Source organism: Rana temporaria, chromosome 4 (genome assembly GCF_905171775.1).
Source record: "Rana temporaria chromosome 4, aRanTem1.1, whole genome shotgun sequence".
Classification (NCBI taxonomy): Eukaryota; Metazoa; Chordata; class Amphibia; order Anura; family Ranidae; genus Rana; species Rana temporaria.
In genome coordinates, this window is record NC_053492.1 from 160700274 (window position 1) to 160718068 (window position 17795).

A 17795-nucleotide genomic window follows, 5' to 3' on the forward strand; every position below is an offset into this window, starting at 1 on the left:
TTGCAACCCCTTTAACCACCTCATTACTGGGCAATTTCACCCACTTCCTTCCCAGACCAATTTTCAGCTTTCAGTGTTCTCGTAATTTCAATAACAATTACTCAGTCACGCTACACTGTGCCCAAATTAAATTGTTATCATTTTTTTCACACAAATAAAGCTTTTTTTTTGTGGTATTTATTTACCACCATTTATTTTTATTTGTTTGCGATATAAGCGAAAAAATAGTGAATTTAAAAAAATATATATATTTTTTTTTATTTAAAAAAAAAAAAAATCAAATAAAATCAAATTTCATCATAACTTTAGGCCAGAATGTATTCTGTTAAGTCTTTGGTTTAAAAAAAGCTATGCTACGTATAACTGAAAATTGATCAATCCTGATGTACTGACCACCTAGCTTAATTCTTGAGGCCCTAAGATGTCAGGACAGTACAGATACCCCCCAAATAACCCCTTTTATAAAGATGAGTCAGAGGTATTTAGTAAGAGGCATAGTGAGTTTTTTGAAGTTACCCAAATTTTGCCCAATTTTTTTTTGGAAAATTACGTTTTTTTCCCCCACAAAATTGTCATATTAACAAGTTATTTCTCACACATGGCATAGATAAATTTACAATTACACCCCAAAATACATTCTGCTATTCCTCCTTAGTATGGCGGTACCACATGTGTGGGACTTTTTCACAGCCTGGCTACATACAGAGGCCCAACATACAGGGAGAACCATCAGGCGTTCTAGGAGCATAAATTACACATTTACAGTTGTGCTCATAAGTTTACATACCCTGGCATAATTTATGATTTCTTGGCCACTTTTCAGAGAATATGAATGATAATACAAAAACATTTCTTTCACTCATGTTTAGTGTTTGGCTGAAGCCATTTATTATCAATCAACTGTGTTTGCTCTTTTAAGTTATAATCACAGCAGAAACTACCCTAATACGTGATCAAAAGTTTACATACCCCAGTTCTTAATACCCATGTATTGCCCCCATTAACATCAAGGACAGCTTGAAGTCTTTTGTGGTATTTGTGGATGAGGCCCTTTTTTCTTCTCAGATGGTAAAGCTGCCCATTCCTCTTGGAAAAAACCTCCAGTTCCTGTAAATTCTTGGGCTGTCTTGCATGAATTGCACGTTTGAGATCTCCCCAGAGTGGCTCCATGATATTGAGATCAGGAGACTGAGATGGCCACTCCAGAACCTTCACTACATTCTGCTGTAGCCAATAACAGGTCGACTTGGCCTTGTGTTTTGGATCATTGTCATGTTGGAATGTCCAAGTAAGTCCCATGTGCAGCTTCCTGGCTGATGAATGCAAATGTTCCTTCAGTATTTTTTGATAACATACTGCATTCATCTTGACATCAATTTTGACCAAACTTACCTTTAATAGTCATTCATTATCAGGTCAAATTCACCAGAGTATGTAAGCTTTTGATCAGGGTCATTTGGGTAGTTTCTGTTGCCATTATGATTTAAAAAGAGTAAACACAGTTGATCCATAATAAATGGCTTCAGTCAAACACTAACCATGAGTGAAAGAAATGTTTTTATGTTATCATGTTATCATTTATATTCTCTAAAAAAAGGCCAAGAAATCATAAACTCTCTGTAATGACCACAGTGGAAGATAGGTAACATATCAAAAAGTTAGTCAGCACTACGGAGCATTTTGAGCTGAGATCAGTATGAGATCAACAGCTGGGAAGAGCAGAAAATAATTAGATATAGATAATATATCAAAGCGTTAGTCAGGACTAAGAAGCAACATAGATAATTAGTACTGCGCTAAGATGTATCGAAATACAATATTAATAGTGACAAAAAATATGTGACATAAATTCCAAAAATGTGACTCAAGCATTAGGTCTATATGCAAGGACCAGATATCAAAAGCAATGTGATACTGGAAACATAAAATACTATATGTGAAATAGTCCGTATATGAGAAATATATGTAACTCTCCAGTCACTGACATGGACTGATGAATGTCTAGTTGTCTGCAAGGATCACCAAGGCATCAAATATGAATAATAGGGTACTCTTACCATGTGTTGTGGACTCAACTGTTTTGCAACAGCAAGTCTAGTGCGCTTGATGGCCTCTAAAGACCTAGGTCACTGCAACAAGGACTCCTCAGATGGTGGTGCGTTTCTCGATCACTCAGGTAGGATAGATACCAAAAACGACAGGAACCAAACCAATGGGCCTTCAGGTGCAGGAAGGATAGGAACAAAATAGTTCCAACGAACTCGGAGAAGCAAAAAGAAAAAAAAGGAAGAGTGCTCCAAATGGTGCAGGTCAAAAATAAACCATAACAGGTTTTTCTAAAAAAGTCATACAAAATAAAAATTTATAAATAAAAAGGTGATCACATCAATGAATAAAAGCAGTAAGCAACTTCCGGTTCCGGCGCCGCATGGACTAGCAGCGCTTCTCCTCAGCTCCCGCAGCACGAGCCACAAATCGGCATTTAAACCTGCCAGAGAGCCCCACCAAGCCCACCACTCACCTGGACGAGCCATACGACACCCATGGACCGATTCGTGGAGAAATCAGGCGCCCGAACAACCACGGCCCAGGCGGCTTCACCTCCGGCGGCGCTCTCCCAAATCGAGGCCCCGGTCGCGGCCTACTCCTACGGCGACACAGGCAGACATGGAGGTAAGCGACAGCACCTCCCCCCCTCCACCTCTACACACACCTCAACCCCAGCAGACGGGGGACAACACCACCGAACGCATTGCCCAGGCCGTGGTGGCGTTATTATCCCCCATGATTGTGGCATCAGTGGAGAAGGCCGTAAATGCAGGCATGGCGCAAATTAAGGCCCAGATGGGGGAACACGGTAAACGGCTAAATGACATTGAACACCGTCTCTCCAACGCAGAGGACGAGCTTTACCAAGCGCAGGCCATAGAACATGCCCAGGATAAAACTAACCAGTACGTCTTACAGAAATTAGACGATTTTTAAAATAGGTCTAGGAGAAGCAATCTCCGCTTTGTGGGGGTACCGGAATCACTCCAATCATCCGCCCTAGCTGAGTTCTGCTCCCGTCGCGTCCCAGAAGCACTAGGCCTCACAGGCCCTTGCATGGTGGAAAGAGCACACCGCATGGGGGCCTTCAACTCGGACTGCAAATCCCCACGGCCTATTATTGCTAAGTATCTCAACTATGCGGACAAGTCCCTTATCCTGCAAACATTCCGGCAAGCCCGCCAACTACAAATCGACGGCGTAAAGGTGCTGGTTTTTGCAGATTACTCAATAGAGGTATCAAAGAAAAGGAAGGCCTTCCAGCAGGTGTGTTCGGAACTCTTTAAGCAGCAGATTAAATTTTCCCTGGCCTTCCCGGCTATCCTCCGCCTCAAAGCACCTAATGGAGATCAACTGACCTTCCAGGACCCCGCTGAAGCGGAAGCTTTTGTGCGGTCACGCCTTGCGGACCCGCACCCACATACACCCTCCAAGGCTACCCCTCTCAACAGGCCCCTGGATCAAAGGAGCCCCCGTAAAGACTCTCCCAAACGCTTCAGGGCATCAGCCCAGGAATTTCCTCGACACTCCTCATGAAAACTGACCAACTGATTGTCTCATTCTCCTTCTGTCTGACCCCCTCCTCTAGGGGCACAATGCGCACCATACCCCGTGTGGCTAGGTCCTGATCCCTCTGACTGTTGGCCCTTTTCGCTGAGTTCCCCCCCCACGATGTGAGGACCCCTGATGCCCTACCGTGAGGACAGGTAGATTTACTCCTTTAAGGCTCCATGCTACGCCCTAGGTAGATGGCACTATACGATGCTCCAGCTGTTTTCTTTTCCTTTTTCGCTAGTCTTATCGATTGCTTTTGATTGTTATGATTGCTATGCATCGCACTACTTGTTGTCCCCCAACAGATTTAAAATTGCACTGCTCTGATATGTATTGACTGCCGAAATGTGCCGTCTGGCTCCACTGTACGTAAACCCTATCTACTTATCCCCGTCTCGGTTGTCTGGCTGCATGTCATCTAGGCCCGGCATTTAGTTTTGGGCTCCTGGGCAACATGTTGTCAGGCTCGTGACATGGGGGCTGGTTTCGTACGGCGAATCCATGCGGAAAAAAGTGAAGTTCCTACAGATGTTGTTACTGTTTTTGTTGCCTATGTTCCAGGCCCCCCCTCCTTCCTCTCTCACAACTCCTACACCCTCATGTCTCCCCCCCATCCGGCGCATGCACGTACACCCGCCCTACATACCACCACCCCCACGCGAGGCTCGGTACGCCTCACCCCTTACCGTAGCGACCCTCCCTGACCCCATATTCCTCGATTTGCTCCTTGGCCTGATGCTCAAATCTCCCCCCATAGGCCCACCACCATGAAAATAATCTCCTGGAATGTGAAGGGACTTAGGTCCCCTAATAAGAGGATGAAGATCCTCAGACACCTGAAAAGGCTCAAGACAGACATCGCACTATTGCAGGAGACCCATCTCGCCGCGTCTGATTTCTCCTGCATGCAAAAACTATGGGTAGAAACGGTCATAGGCTCTGAAGTCGTAGGCCGGAAAGCGGGCGTACTCATACTGATACACAAAAATCTCCCATGCACGGTTCTCGCGGTGAAATCAGACTCCCAGGGTAGACTTCTATCGGCCCAGGTCAGACTAGGCTCTAAGGAGATGGTCATCACCAATGTGTATGCCCCCAACAGCCCCGGCAAGTCCTTCTACAGCGACCTCTCTGCATAGCTCCTCCAAAACACCCACCTTCCTCACCTGATCGGCGGTGACTTCAATGACACCCTCCACCAGGTCGATGACAGGTCCTCCCCGAAGCACCTACATCCCTGCCCAGACCCGAACCGCCCCTCACTTTTTGCGTCCACTATGGACTCCCTCCATTTTAGTGACCTCTGGCGGCTAGCACACCCCGCAGATAGAGAGTTTACCTTCTACTCCAATCCCCACTCTGTCTTTACCAGGATAGACTATTTCTTTGGCTCTGATGATCTAATCCCTATGGTCTCGGCCTCCGATATCCTCGATATTGCTGTCTCTGACCATGCCCCAGTCTCCATCTCTCTTGACAACCTTGACCTCCCTCCAAACCCTAGGCTCTGGCGTTTCCCCTCATACCTTCATAAACATGCTGATTTCCAACAATACATAGAGAAGGAATGGCTGGAATACTCCACGGCCAATGCCCCTCATATTAATGCCCCGAACCTCTTCTGGGACGCTGGCAAAGCGTTCCTCAGGGGACGGATCATCTCCTATGCTGCCTCCTTCAAAAAGAACACTATGTCCAAATACAAACTAGCAAGTGCTCGGCTACACCGGGCACAAAGGGCCCTCTACTCCTCCGATTCCCCACAGAACAGGAACGAATGGCATGCCGCCAAGAACTCCTTCGACACCTGGGCAGACACATTAGAGTCAGTCAAAAAAGCTAACTTAGATGCCACCCTTCATAGATTTGGCAATAAATCAGGCAAACTACTAGCCAGGCTATGTAAAGGTACCTTCAAACCCACTCATATTACCTCCCTGAGGGACTCTGATGGCAACGTACACACCACCCCCCCAACGATTAATGAGACGATGCTCCAGTATTATTCGGCCCTATACGCCCCCGACCCCATCCATAAACAAACGGCTGATGCCTTTCTAGATCGCCTAGATATGCCTAAAATCTCTCCTTCCCAACTAGAATCCCTAAACGCTCCCATATCCCTTGCAGAAATATCAAACACCATCCGAACACTGGCCCCTTCTAAGGCCCCGGGCCCTGACGGCTTCACGGGAGAATTCTACAAGACACTGCAAAACATTTTAGAACCCACTCTCCACACGGTTTACACAGACGTATGGTCCGGTGGATCATACCTTCCCTCGGGCAACCAGGCCATCATCAAACTACTGTCCAAAAAGGGAAAAGACCCCCTAGAACCCGGCTCCTATAGACCAATATCTCTGTTAAACCTAGATGTCAAAATCCTCTCCAAAATCGTAGCAAATAGGCTTTCTGACGTCATCCCTTCCCTCATCCATCAAGCACAATCGGGCTTTGTGAAAGGTAGAATGGCCACACTTAACATACGAAAAGTGATGCTAGCCCTGGAGCACGCCAAACAACACCCCGAGGGTGACTTTGCCATAATCACTTTAGACGCGGCGAAGGCATTCGATAATGTCAGCTTCGAATGGCTCTCTCTTGCAATGGCCAAAATGGGCTTCTCCGGAACCTTCTGCCACCTTATCAATGCCATGTACACCTCTCCCTCAGCGAAACTAGTCGCAGCGGGACTCCTCTCGGAGGAATTTCGCCTCCACAAGGGGACCCATCAAGGCTGCCCCCTCTCCCCACTCCTTTTCAACATAGCCTTAGAACCACTATCCAGACATCTCAACCAGGTAGCCCCGTTACACGGCATTAGGGTCGGTGTTCACGAACTCCGTTCCTCGCTTTTCGCTGACGACGTCCTAATTTTTACGTCGAATCCCTCATTAGATATACTGACCGTCAAGAACGTTTTCGATACTTTCCGCGCCTGCTCCGGACTTCGGATTAACTATAGCAAAAGTGAGATCCTCCCCCTGGGCCCTTCGTCATCCCCCACCTGGTCATCTCGCTCCATATTTTCAGTTGCCACTTCCCACATCACTTACCTTGGCATTAAGATCGGTAAACTGCCATCCTCGCTGTACCATCTGAACTACCCCCCATTGATACAAAAGATCTCTCGAGAGCTGGAGAACTGGTTGGATCTGCCTCTCTCGCTTTTGGGAAGATGCCACCTGGTCAAAATGGTCAGTTTTGCCAGATTACTATACCCTATGCAGACTATTCCTTTACTCCTTCGACACAAGGATGTCAAAACTCTTGAATTGGCTATTTCCAAATTTATCTGGCACGGCAAGAGACCACGTATAGCCTTGAAAAAGATGTGTCTCCCCAGAGGCGAGGGGGGTGTTAGTCTCCCGCATATCAGATTCTACAATTTAGCCTGTTTATTAAGGTTTGGTCTGGACTGGTTAACACAATCCTCACAATACTCGAACTACTCCCTTGAGTCGGCCATGGTACACCCCTTTTCCCTGGCGGCTCTCCTCCACTGCTAGTGGAAATCGATCACCCCCGCACTTCAACACAACTTACTGCTCAGGGACACTGTCATAGCCTGGAGGGAAAGCAGAAAAAGTCTTGGTCTCTCCCCATTCATATCAAGACACCTCCCGATCCAAGGCAACCCCAGTTTTACCCCAGGCCTGCAACACGAACCCTTCAAAGTCTGGGAGAAGAAGGGGCTCACACTCTTCACTTCTTTGTGTGACTCTACAACTGGCCGCACTTTGACTTTTAATACAGTAGCCAAACTCTTTGATCTACCACAATCCCACGTCTTTCATTTCTGGCAATGCGCCAACTTTCTTCGAACCATCTGCAATGAGGGTAGTAAAAGATTCTCCCCTAACTTCACCGATCGGCTGCTCTTGGAAGGCACGTACAAGATCTCAGACATATACAAACCTTTGCTACTCAAGACCTCCCCTTCCTTGTCCTCTTCCTCAGTGGCTAACTGGGGCAAGGACTTCCCGGATGATGACCTGGTACATAAACTCCTACAAGGATACAATGCCGTACAAAAACTGACTCCCAACGAAATTTGGAAGGAAACCCAGCTCAAAATACTCCATCGGGCTCACATCCCCTTTTTACGCTCCGCACAGGTGCCAGGGTCTTCCGACTGTCCGTTATGTCTGCACCCACGACCTTCCCTGACGCATCGTTTCTGGACATGCTCTTTCATCTCCACCTTTTGGGATCAAGTACTGGCATACATTTTCGAAGTCACCCTGCTGAAGCTGCCTAAGGACCCCTTTCTCCTCATTTTCGGCTACTGGGACCCTCTGTTGCTACAATGGTCACGGCACAACGACCCTCTCCCCACCACCTCCACGTCCCCCGCACGGATACCCAAAGAATGGCCCCTACTCTGTCTCCTTGTTGCACGAAGAGCCATTTTGAGAAACTGGATCTCTCCTAACCCCCCGTCTGTTCCTCAGATCAAACGAGACATTCTCCTCCTCCTTTATAAGGAACGGGCCACCACAGGCCCTCCTCTCCTTGTGTGATGCGGGGTTGGGGGCGGGCAATCCCGCCGCCGATCGGGGGCACGCCCCTCCACGCCGTGCGCGCCGTGTCATCATTGATGGCCCCGGTGCGTCGGCGTGATTTCTTTAACATCGGCGCCACACGTCCGACACGTTGTTCGGCGGGCGGACGTTACCCTTCACTGGTCCGCCGGCTCCGTTCCCTCCTGTGTGCTGCGACGTGGCGTTGGCAGTCATCCCCACTACTGCAGTCTCTGTACTGCTAGTACACCCTAGGAGGTATTCCCTGGAAACTCCCCATGTACACTTTATTACCACCATCCTGAACAGTGCTCGTCTTTTTGGCGACTTAGGTATGACACTGCTACAATCTTTACACAACACCACTCTAATCAAACCCACCCCCCTCCCCTGTTTTCACTTTTACATTTTGATATTATCTTTCACTAATCTTTGGGAGAACCTCTTTTTCCCCCTCTGTGCCACTATAGGACAATTATTGTTCACCTACCTGTAATTCTTGTCATTACCAGGCTACCATTATTATTTAATTTAATAAGACACCATTTTATTTCACTCACCATATTACCAGTCACCAAGTTAGGCACTTTTCATTGTAACCCCCTCCTTGTTTTTTACTTTTTTATAAAGTTAATTTCATTATTCTATTCACTTAATTTTCCAGATGGAAATCTCCTCCATCGTGATTCCTAACATTTCCACATTTCATGGGGTTACTCCCAGTGTTATGCCCTTTCCTAGTGCTAGTTCCATCTCTAGGTTCTGGGGATCGCCGCCTCAGGTTCCGGTGCTGATTGATCTTCGGCCTGCCACTAGTATCCAGATCCATGACCAGACTCCACTATGACCTGCAAGTATGAGCAATATGATCTATATATATTTTTTCTCTATAGTTTAACTGTGTCAATACATGACCATTCATTACTATATCTACCTTTAACATTTATAGACATATCCTGTGCATCTGCTCCTGAAGAGTAGCGCTACAGCTACGAAACGCATCGAGCTAAATAGATGCTTTTCCCTGCCACTTTTTCATCTTCATCACCATTACCATGGTTTACTGGAACCTGCCAATCTACAATGTATAATGGAAATATGTTGCAAACTAGTCTGATGTGGTTTCTATGTTATGATTGTGGCTCTAGGCCAGCAGGCCATCTTTGTGTCATCATGCTATTCTGTTCTTTATTATGTACCATGTTATGGAATAAATGGTTTTATTACCTTATTACGATGGTTATGACGTTTATGCATTGTATTATATGACACTACTGATGGCCCTATCATCAGACATTATTATAGTTTAATGCTACGTTATTTTCTGTGGCTGCACGCTTCATCTAAAGTCTCAAACATAGTTTCCTTTCTCAAAGATATCGGGGATGGAGGTACATCTAGTTGGCCTCATAAAAAAGTCCCACAATTTTTTATTTTTTATTTTTCACCACAGACTTTCATCAGGCCACTGCGAAAGCTCGCTTTCTATCCATTTGGAAACCCATTATGTTATTGAACCTATCTCAAGCCGACTTGGATACCTTTCGAACAATTCACATTCTCATTAGCAAAGTCCAGGCCAACTTCACTCAATGGAGGAGACCCCCCCTCAGACCCCTCTGCTATTGCTACGGATCGTCTCTCAACATAAGTACTCATGTACCGCCCTCTATCCCCCCCCGTAACTTTGTGCAAGGCCTCTACAGCCCCCCTTTGTCTCTATTGTCTTGAAGCGCCCCCCCCCCCCCCCCCCCTTTTTTTTTTGTCTCCCCCCCCCTCCCCTCCCCGTCAGGCCGAGTGCCATCCGATTCCAGTCAACCATACCTATTTGATACCCACCAGTTGAGCATAGGCTCCCCTCTCCCTCCCTCATGTCCAGATCCAACCTGTTCCCAAACCTTTAGGGGATTTGTACCGCTGTATACTGGCCTTTGTTACCTTTTTCTGTTTTCTTGCCCATCTGTCCACCCAGATGGACTGTCTAGGTTATATGTATGCAGTTTCAGTACTATGTGCACTTGTAACTTGTTATTTGCATTGATTTCTATTTTATGAAACTCAATAAACATATTTTGAAAAAAAAAAAAGCAGTATGGGGTGCTGTAAAGCAAAACCCGACGCGTTTTCGGCTCAGAAAGCCATCAACAGGGGCATATCCTAGGGACTAAGAAGCATACATGGGGTCACAGGGTGATTTGGAGCTGAGCTACACACATAGATCGCCTAACATGTTTAAAAAAGCCTGCATTATTATTATATATGAACTAGCTGAATACCCGGCGTTGCCCGGTCTTCCCATCTTAACCTTTTGGGGAGGAAAATCATAGTAATATAAATATACCCATCTTTTATATAAGGGTGTAGGTAAGGGTTAATTTAACTGTCATATATTTTTATTTGGCATATAAGTAATATGTGTACCAGATATTATTGAAATATCTCCAGGCGTACAGAAGTTATGTGGGAACATACATTTCCCATTGATTTGCATGGGACTTTAAACAAAAACCCCGACCCTCACAAATGGGGGTAGTTAAGGGATACATTAACTATCCTATAGTTTAAGTGGACATATAAGTAACATGTGACCAAGTGTTATCGAAATATCTACAGCCGTTTGGAAGTTATGAAGTAACATGTATTTCCCATAGAGTTGAATGGGACTTTAAAGGAAAACCCCGACCATGGCAAATGGGGGTGGGTAAGGGTTAAACCACCTATCCTATGTTTGTTGCTGACATATAAGTAACATGTGTGCCAAGTTTCATGTTAATATCTTTAGCCGTTTGGACGTGATGCTGGAACATGAAGTAACATGTATTTCCCATAGAGTTGAATGGGACTTTAAAGAAAAACCCTGACCATGGCAAATGGGGGTGGGTAAGGGTTAAACCACCTATCCTATGTTTGTTGCTGACATATAAGTAACATGTGTGCCAAGTTTCATGTTAATATCTTTAGCTGTTTGGACGTGATGCTGGAACATACATACACACACACACACACGTTGAGTTTTATATATATAGATAGATTGATACAATTAATTGTGCAGCACAATGGTTGTTACTGCCATGGGAAGATGTGTATAGGCTTTAAAAGTCAGATTTTTTTGCCTTGCATGTTTTTCCTGATCCTTCAGAAGTTGAGTTAGCAGTGTAAGCTTACATGTATCTTATAAGCATCACATAATTACAACAGGCACTAAATTATCATTTGGAAATTCAAAATACACTTTTTTGCACAATTTATGCAGGTCAAAAAGTAATGGCCTTTCTTGTAGTGAATTGGATTAAAGCTTTTTAATAATAAATACTATAGGGTAGATTCACAGAAGAGATACGACGGCGTACCTCCAGATACGCCGTCGTATCTCTGAGTCTTGCCGGTCGTATCTATGCGCCTGATTCATAGAATCAGTTACGCATAGATTTCTATTAGATCCGACCGGCGTAAGTCTCTTACGCCGTCGGATCTTAACTGCATATTTACGCTGGCCGCTAGGGGCGTGTATGCTGATTTACGCCTAGAATATCTAAATCAGCTAGATACGCGTATTCACGAACGTACTCCTGGCCGACGCAGTGCGTTTACGTTTGGCTTTTTCCAGCGTAAAGTTACCCCTGCTATATGAGGCGTATATGCGGCGCACCAATGTTAAGTATGGCCGTCGTTCCCGCAACGAAATTTGAAAAATTTACGTTGTTTGCGTAAGTCATCCGTGAATGGGGCTGGACGTCATTTACGTTCACGTCGAAACCAATACGTCCTTGCGGAGTACTTTGGAGCAATGCACACTGGGAAATTCCACGGACGGCGCATGCGCCGTTTGTGAAAAACGTCATTCACGTCAGGTCAGGGTTGATTTACATAACACACGCCCACCTCTTCACAATTTGAATTAGGCGGGCTTACGCCAGTCTATTTACGCTACACCGCCGCAACTTTCTTTTAAGAATACGGCACTTGCCTGTAAAAGTTGCGGAGGCGTAGCGTAAATAGGATACGTTACGCCTGCACAAAGAAATGCCATTCTACATGAATCTACCCCTAAATATATATATACACACAGTATCTCACAATAGTGAGTACACCTCTCACATTTTTGTAAATATTTTATTATATCTTTTCATTTGACAACACTGAAGAAATGACACTTTGTTACAATGTATTGGGAGTACAGCTTGTAAAACAGTGTAAATTTACAAAAATGTGAGGAGTATACTCACTTTTGTGAGATACTGTATATATATATATATATATATATATATATATATATATATACATATATATATATATATACGCACACACACAAGTTTAATTTAATACGTACCATGCCAGTACTCACAAACAGCATTCTTGATAAAGATTCCCCTTCTAAACACTGAGAATATAAGCTTAAAATATGTACATGGTGCAAGATCTCACAGCAGCTAATTGAATATTGCAGAGTTTTTCACCTAAAGGACAGAAATCCCATCCATGCGTTCAAAATTGAATTCCAAACATGCACCTTTGCTTACTTGGCTCAGCCGATAAGGATGATAAATGACTCCTTATTGTACTGAGGAGAATAAAAGCTGAAGTGATGTCATTCCTGCAATTGGATATATTCAACGTTTTTTTTTGTGCTTCTTAAACGTTCTTCTCTTGATCTTTATCATCTTCAAAGCGTTTGGATTTCTTTCAACACCTATTGTTCCATAGAAAGTGTCCTATTGGTAACCTTGTGCTGCCAGAACTTCTTCAAACTAAACATCACATGTAAACCTTCAAGTCTTATATATATATTCTGGTACCTCACAGGAAGTGTTGCAGTTTTGTCTGTGATGCTAAAAGGACAGCTAGTAACAGGTACAGTGTAGAGGAATGTACAGTATAGTGTGTGCAAATGCAGCAGATTTTTGGGCTTTCTATACATTAATTCTATTAGCTATAAATGTCATTTATGCCAGGTTATGTAGATTTATGCCCCGTACACACGATTGGAATTTCCAATGGAAAAAGTCCAATGGACTTTTTCCATCGGATTTTCCAATCGTGTGTATGCCCCATCAGAGTTTTTTCATTGGAAATTCCGATGAATTCCATCGGAGTTTAGATATAGAACATGTTCTTTCTTTTTCCATGGAATTCCGTTGGAATTCCAATGTATTTGGCCGGGCAAAAGCCAGATCGTGTGTACGCGGCATTAGTTTGTGGTGAGCAGGTTAAAAATCTGTTTTTAGCAGCTGCGTAATTTTAAATGTAGCTACCGTATGTGTATAGGTTACAGCAGGGAGGCACCATTCTGTAGAACTTCATTGTGTGTTATTGCAAGCTAGTGCAATATGGGCAGATAAACAGAGCATTTTACAGTAATCTGTGCTGGACTTTTGGTGACTGAAGTGCATGTAAAGTGAATCTTTTTTTTTTTAGTTTTGGATACTGAAGAAATGTTCAAACCCCTACAAGATTTATGCTGCTGTCTGTGCCCCTGCAGTGGAGATTCCCTCTATTTATCTATTTGTCCTGATGACCAAAAAAGGACTGGAAATCACAAATGCTGTCCTGGCTATAGCTGATTGAAAGCCCCTGTGATCCCTGTCATGACTGTAATTGGCTTATGGGCGTTGTATGCAGGCCCGGATTTACTCCCTTTTACTCCCTTCAATGCCCCCCCCCCCCCTACACACACACACACCACCATTCTCGTCCTTTATCAATGACTGTTACAATAGATCAATTAAAAACATATATTTTCACATACGAGTACACTGAAAATAACCGTGCCCACTAATTGCAGCCTCTGTGCCCACTAATTGCAGCCTCTGTGCCCACTAATTGCAGTCTCTGTGCCCATGAATGCAGCCTCTGTGCCCATGAATGCAGCCTCTGTGCCCACTGATTGCAGCCTCTATACCCATGAATGCAGCCACTGTGGATGGGCGTGTATGAGGCATGGATGAGCATGTATGAGGTACAGATAGGCATGTATGAAGCACAAATGAGGCATGGATGGGCATCTATGAGGCACAGATGGGCATGTATGAGGCAGGGATTAGACACAGATGGGCATGTATGAGGCAGGGAAGAGACACAGATGGGCATATATGAGGCATGGATGGGCATGTACGAGGCATGAATGGGCATGGATGGGCATGTATAAGGCACGGGTGGGCATGTATGAGGCACAGATGAAGCATGGATGGGCATTAATAAGGGCACAAATGGCCAGGCATGGATGAGCATGTATGAGGTACGGATGGGCATGCATGAAGCACGGATGAGGCACAGGTGGGCATGTATGAGACACTGATGAGGCACGGATGGGAATGTATGAGGCAGGAATGAGGCACAGATGAGCATGTATGAGGCATGGATGGGCATGTATGAGGCACAGATTGGCATCTATGAGGCAGGGAGGAGGCATGGATGGACATGTATGAGGCATGGATGGGCATGAATGAGGCATGGATGGGCATGAATGAGGCATAGATGGACATGTATGAGGCATGGATGGGCATGTATGAGGCATGGATGGGCATGTATGAGGCATGAATGGGCCCAGATCAACACTGTGGTTACTTCAGATCCAGCCCACTCGCACTGCTGCAGCGGCTCCCTCCTCTGTTCGCACGCTGTACCGATCGCATGTGAGGAGAGGAGAGGGAGTTGAACCAGACATGTGCCAGTGTAAGAGAGCTGCCGCTCCAGGTGAGCTCACTAGGGTAATTGATGTCCACTCAGAAGCAGATGGGTGCTGGCAATGCACAGGATGTGCAAAAACAATAAGGATATGGACAGCCGCACTCCAGAAACTTGAAAAAGACGTGCCCTTTATTGGGTACAGGAAAAAATGCACTACAGGTATCAGCACACAGTGGGATAAACAGCTGACGCGTTTCGCATTGAGTGTCAATGCTTAATCATAGCTAAGGTATAGCTATGATTAAGCATTGACACTCAATGCGAAACGCATCAGATGTTGTTTTTGCACATGTGCCAGTGTGTTGACCGTCATTGGACGGAGCGATCACTTTGTAAAGGGCCACTGTTATCGGCCCTTTACCCCGATCTGTGATGCACTGGATCCAGAAGACCCGGCGTTCATGGACACAGCATGAGTTCGGGAGAACATCATAGTACGCCCTCCCAGAACTAGCTGACGGCGCTGTAGCCGTTATTCATTTTTAATTTTCTCTCTTTTTTTCAAGTTTGGCAGTGGCAGCGGGCATCGTGATTGATGATGGATTTAAATTGGGGGACATTGATTTTTTTTAAATAAAGGAATTGTCAAAAACTGTGTTTTTTTAATGGACACTTTTTTTGGTGAATGAGTAGGGGTACAATGTACCTTTACTCATTCACATAAGGGGGCAGGATCTGGGGGCCCCCTTGTTAAAGGGGCTTCCAGATTTTGACAAACCCCCTGCTCACAGACCCCCACAACCACTGGCCAGGATTGTGGGGAAGAGGCCCTTGTCCCCTTACAAGGTGCTTTGGGGTGGGGGGAGAGCCCCCATATTGAGGGCATGTGTCCTGGTATGGTTTAGGAGGTGGGTGCTCGCTCATCCCCCCCTCTTTCCTGACCTGCCAGGTTGCATACTCGGATACGGATCTGATATGGATCTTGGGGGGACTATACACTATGATTGCTTATTACAGTTCAAGTAATCATTTACACTGTGTTTGACATCCATTCAGAATTCCACTGTTTACTGTTATGATAGTTGTGATTTGCAAGAGCTATCACATAGTACACGACTACTGTGATTGGCCCTGATCCATGTGATCACTGTGAACAATCACAGTGATCACAGTAGTACACACAATAGTAGGCAATGACATTATGCATGACAGCCATTGTTTTCTTATTTTGGAAAGAAAAAAATCGCGCTAAAACCTTGTGAATCATATGTAAACCAGTGAAGACATGTGCTAGAATAAATTACAAAATGAACAATCCTCATGTGTTAGTAATGAAAAAACATTTGAAAAAAAACATTGGTTGCATTCAACAGAAAAAAGTCCATAAATCAGGTGAATAGATGGAAAGGAATCGCATCTATAACCAAAGCAAGAGAAAGAATCCTCCTCCACCAGTGTGAAAGTCCTTAGATGGTATATTAAAATATATCACAGATGAAAAGTGACAACCCATCCACTGAAATTCTCCACCAACAGAGCACACAGATCTGCTTACCAGATCCCAGTGGTCCCTTGATTATAGGGGACCCCAGGTAGCATGTAGATATATAGAAACTGCTGGGCATAACTGGATACAAACAGCCTGATAGGGATCACCTCCTCATCTCAATACTCCAAAGCAGTGATGGCCACATTACATGGGTATGGAAAAAGACAAAAAATGCCTTGATCGTGTAAAACCTTTTAAAAACTTAATATATACAAAACACGTACACACTAAACACTCACAATTTTGCAGTAATTAGAAAGCCTTGAGTCTGCTTTACCGGCTGGATACATGCAGACAGACCCGTTCGAGCAGTCCAGGAGGGTGACGCCAATGTGCCGCTCGTTGACTGCTCGGATTCCCTATTCGAACCCCCCTGGTACATGCGGCGGTCCGTTTTTGGTTCAGGAGCGATCCCGGATGAGGGGGCGGCCATCAGTGTTGCCAACCGTCTGTATTTTTACGGACAGTTGGTCAAAATTGGCACTTTTTCCCCCCGTTCGTAAATGTCTGTGGTTGCTGGAATGTGCCAGTAAAAATAACCGAGAGCGGATATGCTTGGAAGTGCACATGGAGATTGGAGGCAGGGGGTGATTGATGGAAGGGGTGATGGTGGCTGTGGTGGCAGATCGGTTTGCCTTTTCAGCAGATCTCCAGCTGGTAAGTCCCGGGTGCAGCTTCCTCAGTGTGTACGATGCGTCTGTGTGTACGATAGCGACCTATTGTATATATAGGCGGGCAGGTCAATTCAGCTCCGCCTATTCATATGTTAGGAGCTGCTTAGTCGGGTGTGAAAACCACTCCCCTACTTGATCAGTACGGCCTCCTCTCTCCTAAGCCTCTGACCGTCCGATCAGGTCCGCCCCCTACCTAAGAACAGCTGTGACACTGGGCGTGTTTGTTACTTGCCTGTCAGCAAGTGCAGCCAATCACTGTAACATGCGGGCCCACCCTTCACAGCTGATTCTGTTCTAAGTTCCCTATGCCAGCATCCGTTCCTCTCCGCAGACCTTGCAGGAGATGACCTTCTTTGCTGACACCCAAATCAGAATTCAACATCAACATGCCATATGTCGATTATCAACAACATGCCATATCTATTAATACTGAGACGGAAAATAAAAATAAAATGAACGTTTAAAAAAGTAAGTCATGTTAAGGTATTGTTGCCATATGGTTTTTGGGTAATCTAGATTAAATAGAGATATGTGGGTATATATATATATATATGTATATGCTGTGTCTGTGTATGAATATAAAGATATATATATTCTAATTATGAATATATTTCTCTAAGTAGAGGATGAAGATATCTCAGTCAGAGTACAAAGTTTATGGTTCATTTAGCATGCTAATTCATGGCATTTAGCATATAGCAAAGTTCATTGTTTGGTAACAGACATTGTGGAGCCAATGAATTAAACCACCTTATGTGAGGGACCCCATGCTGGGATGTTCAATCAAGATAGCCACATCCTGTTTAAGCTTGGGAA

The 17795-nt window shown here is 44.9% G+C and overlaps 1 long non-coding RNA gene across 1 annotated transcript; it reads left to right on the top strand.

Moving 5' to 3' along the window:
* The first annotated feature begins 8831 nt into the window (after positions 1-8831).
* On the top strand, positions 8832-9360 carry LOC120935334. Its single transcript, XR_005748422.1, has 2 exons — positions 8832-8983; positions 9079-9360. It is a non-coding gene; the product is annotated as an uncharacterized LOC120935334 (long non-coding RNA).
* The last annotated feature ends 8435 nt before the right edge of the window (positions 9361-17795 follow it).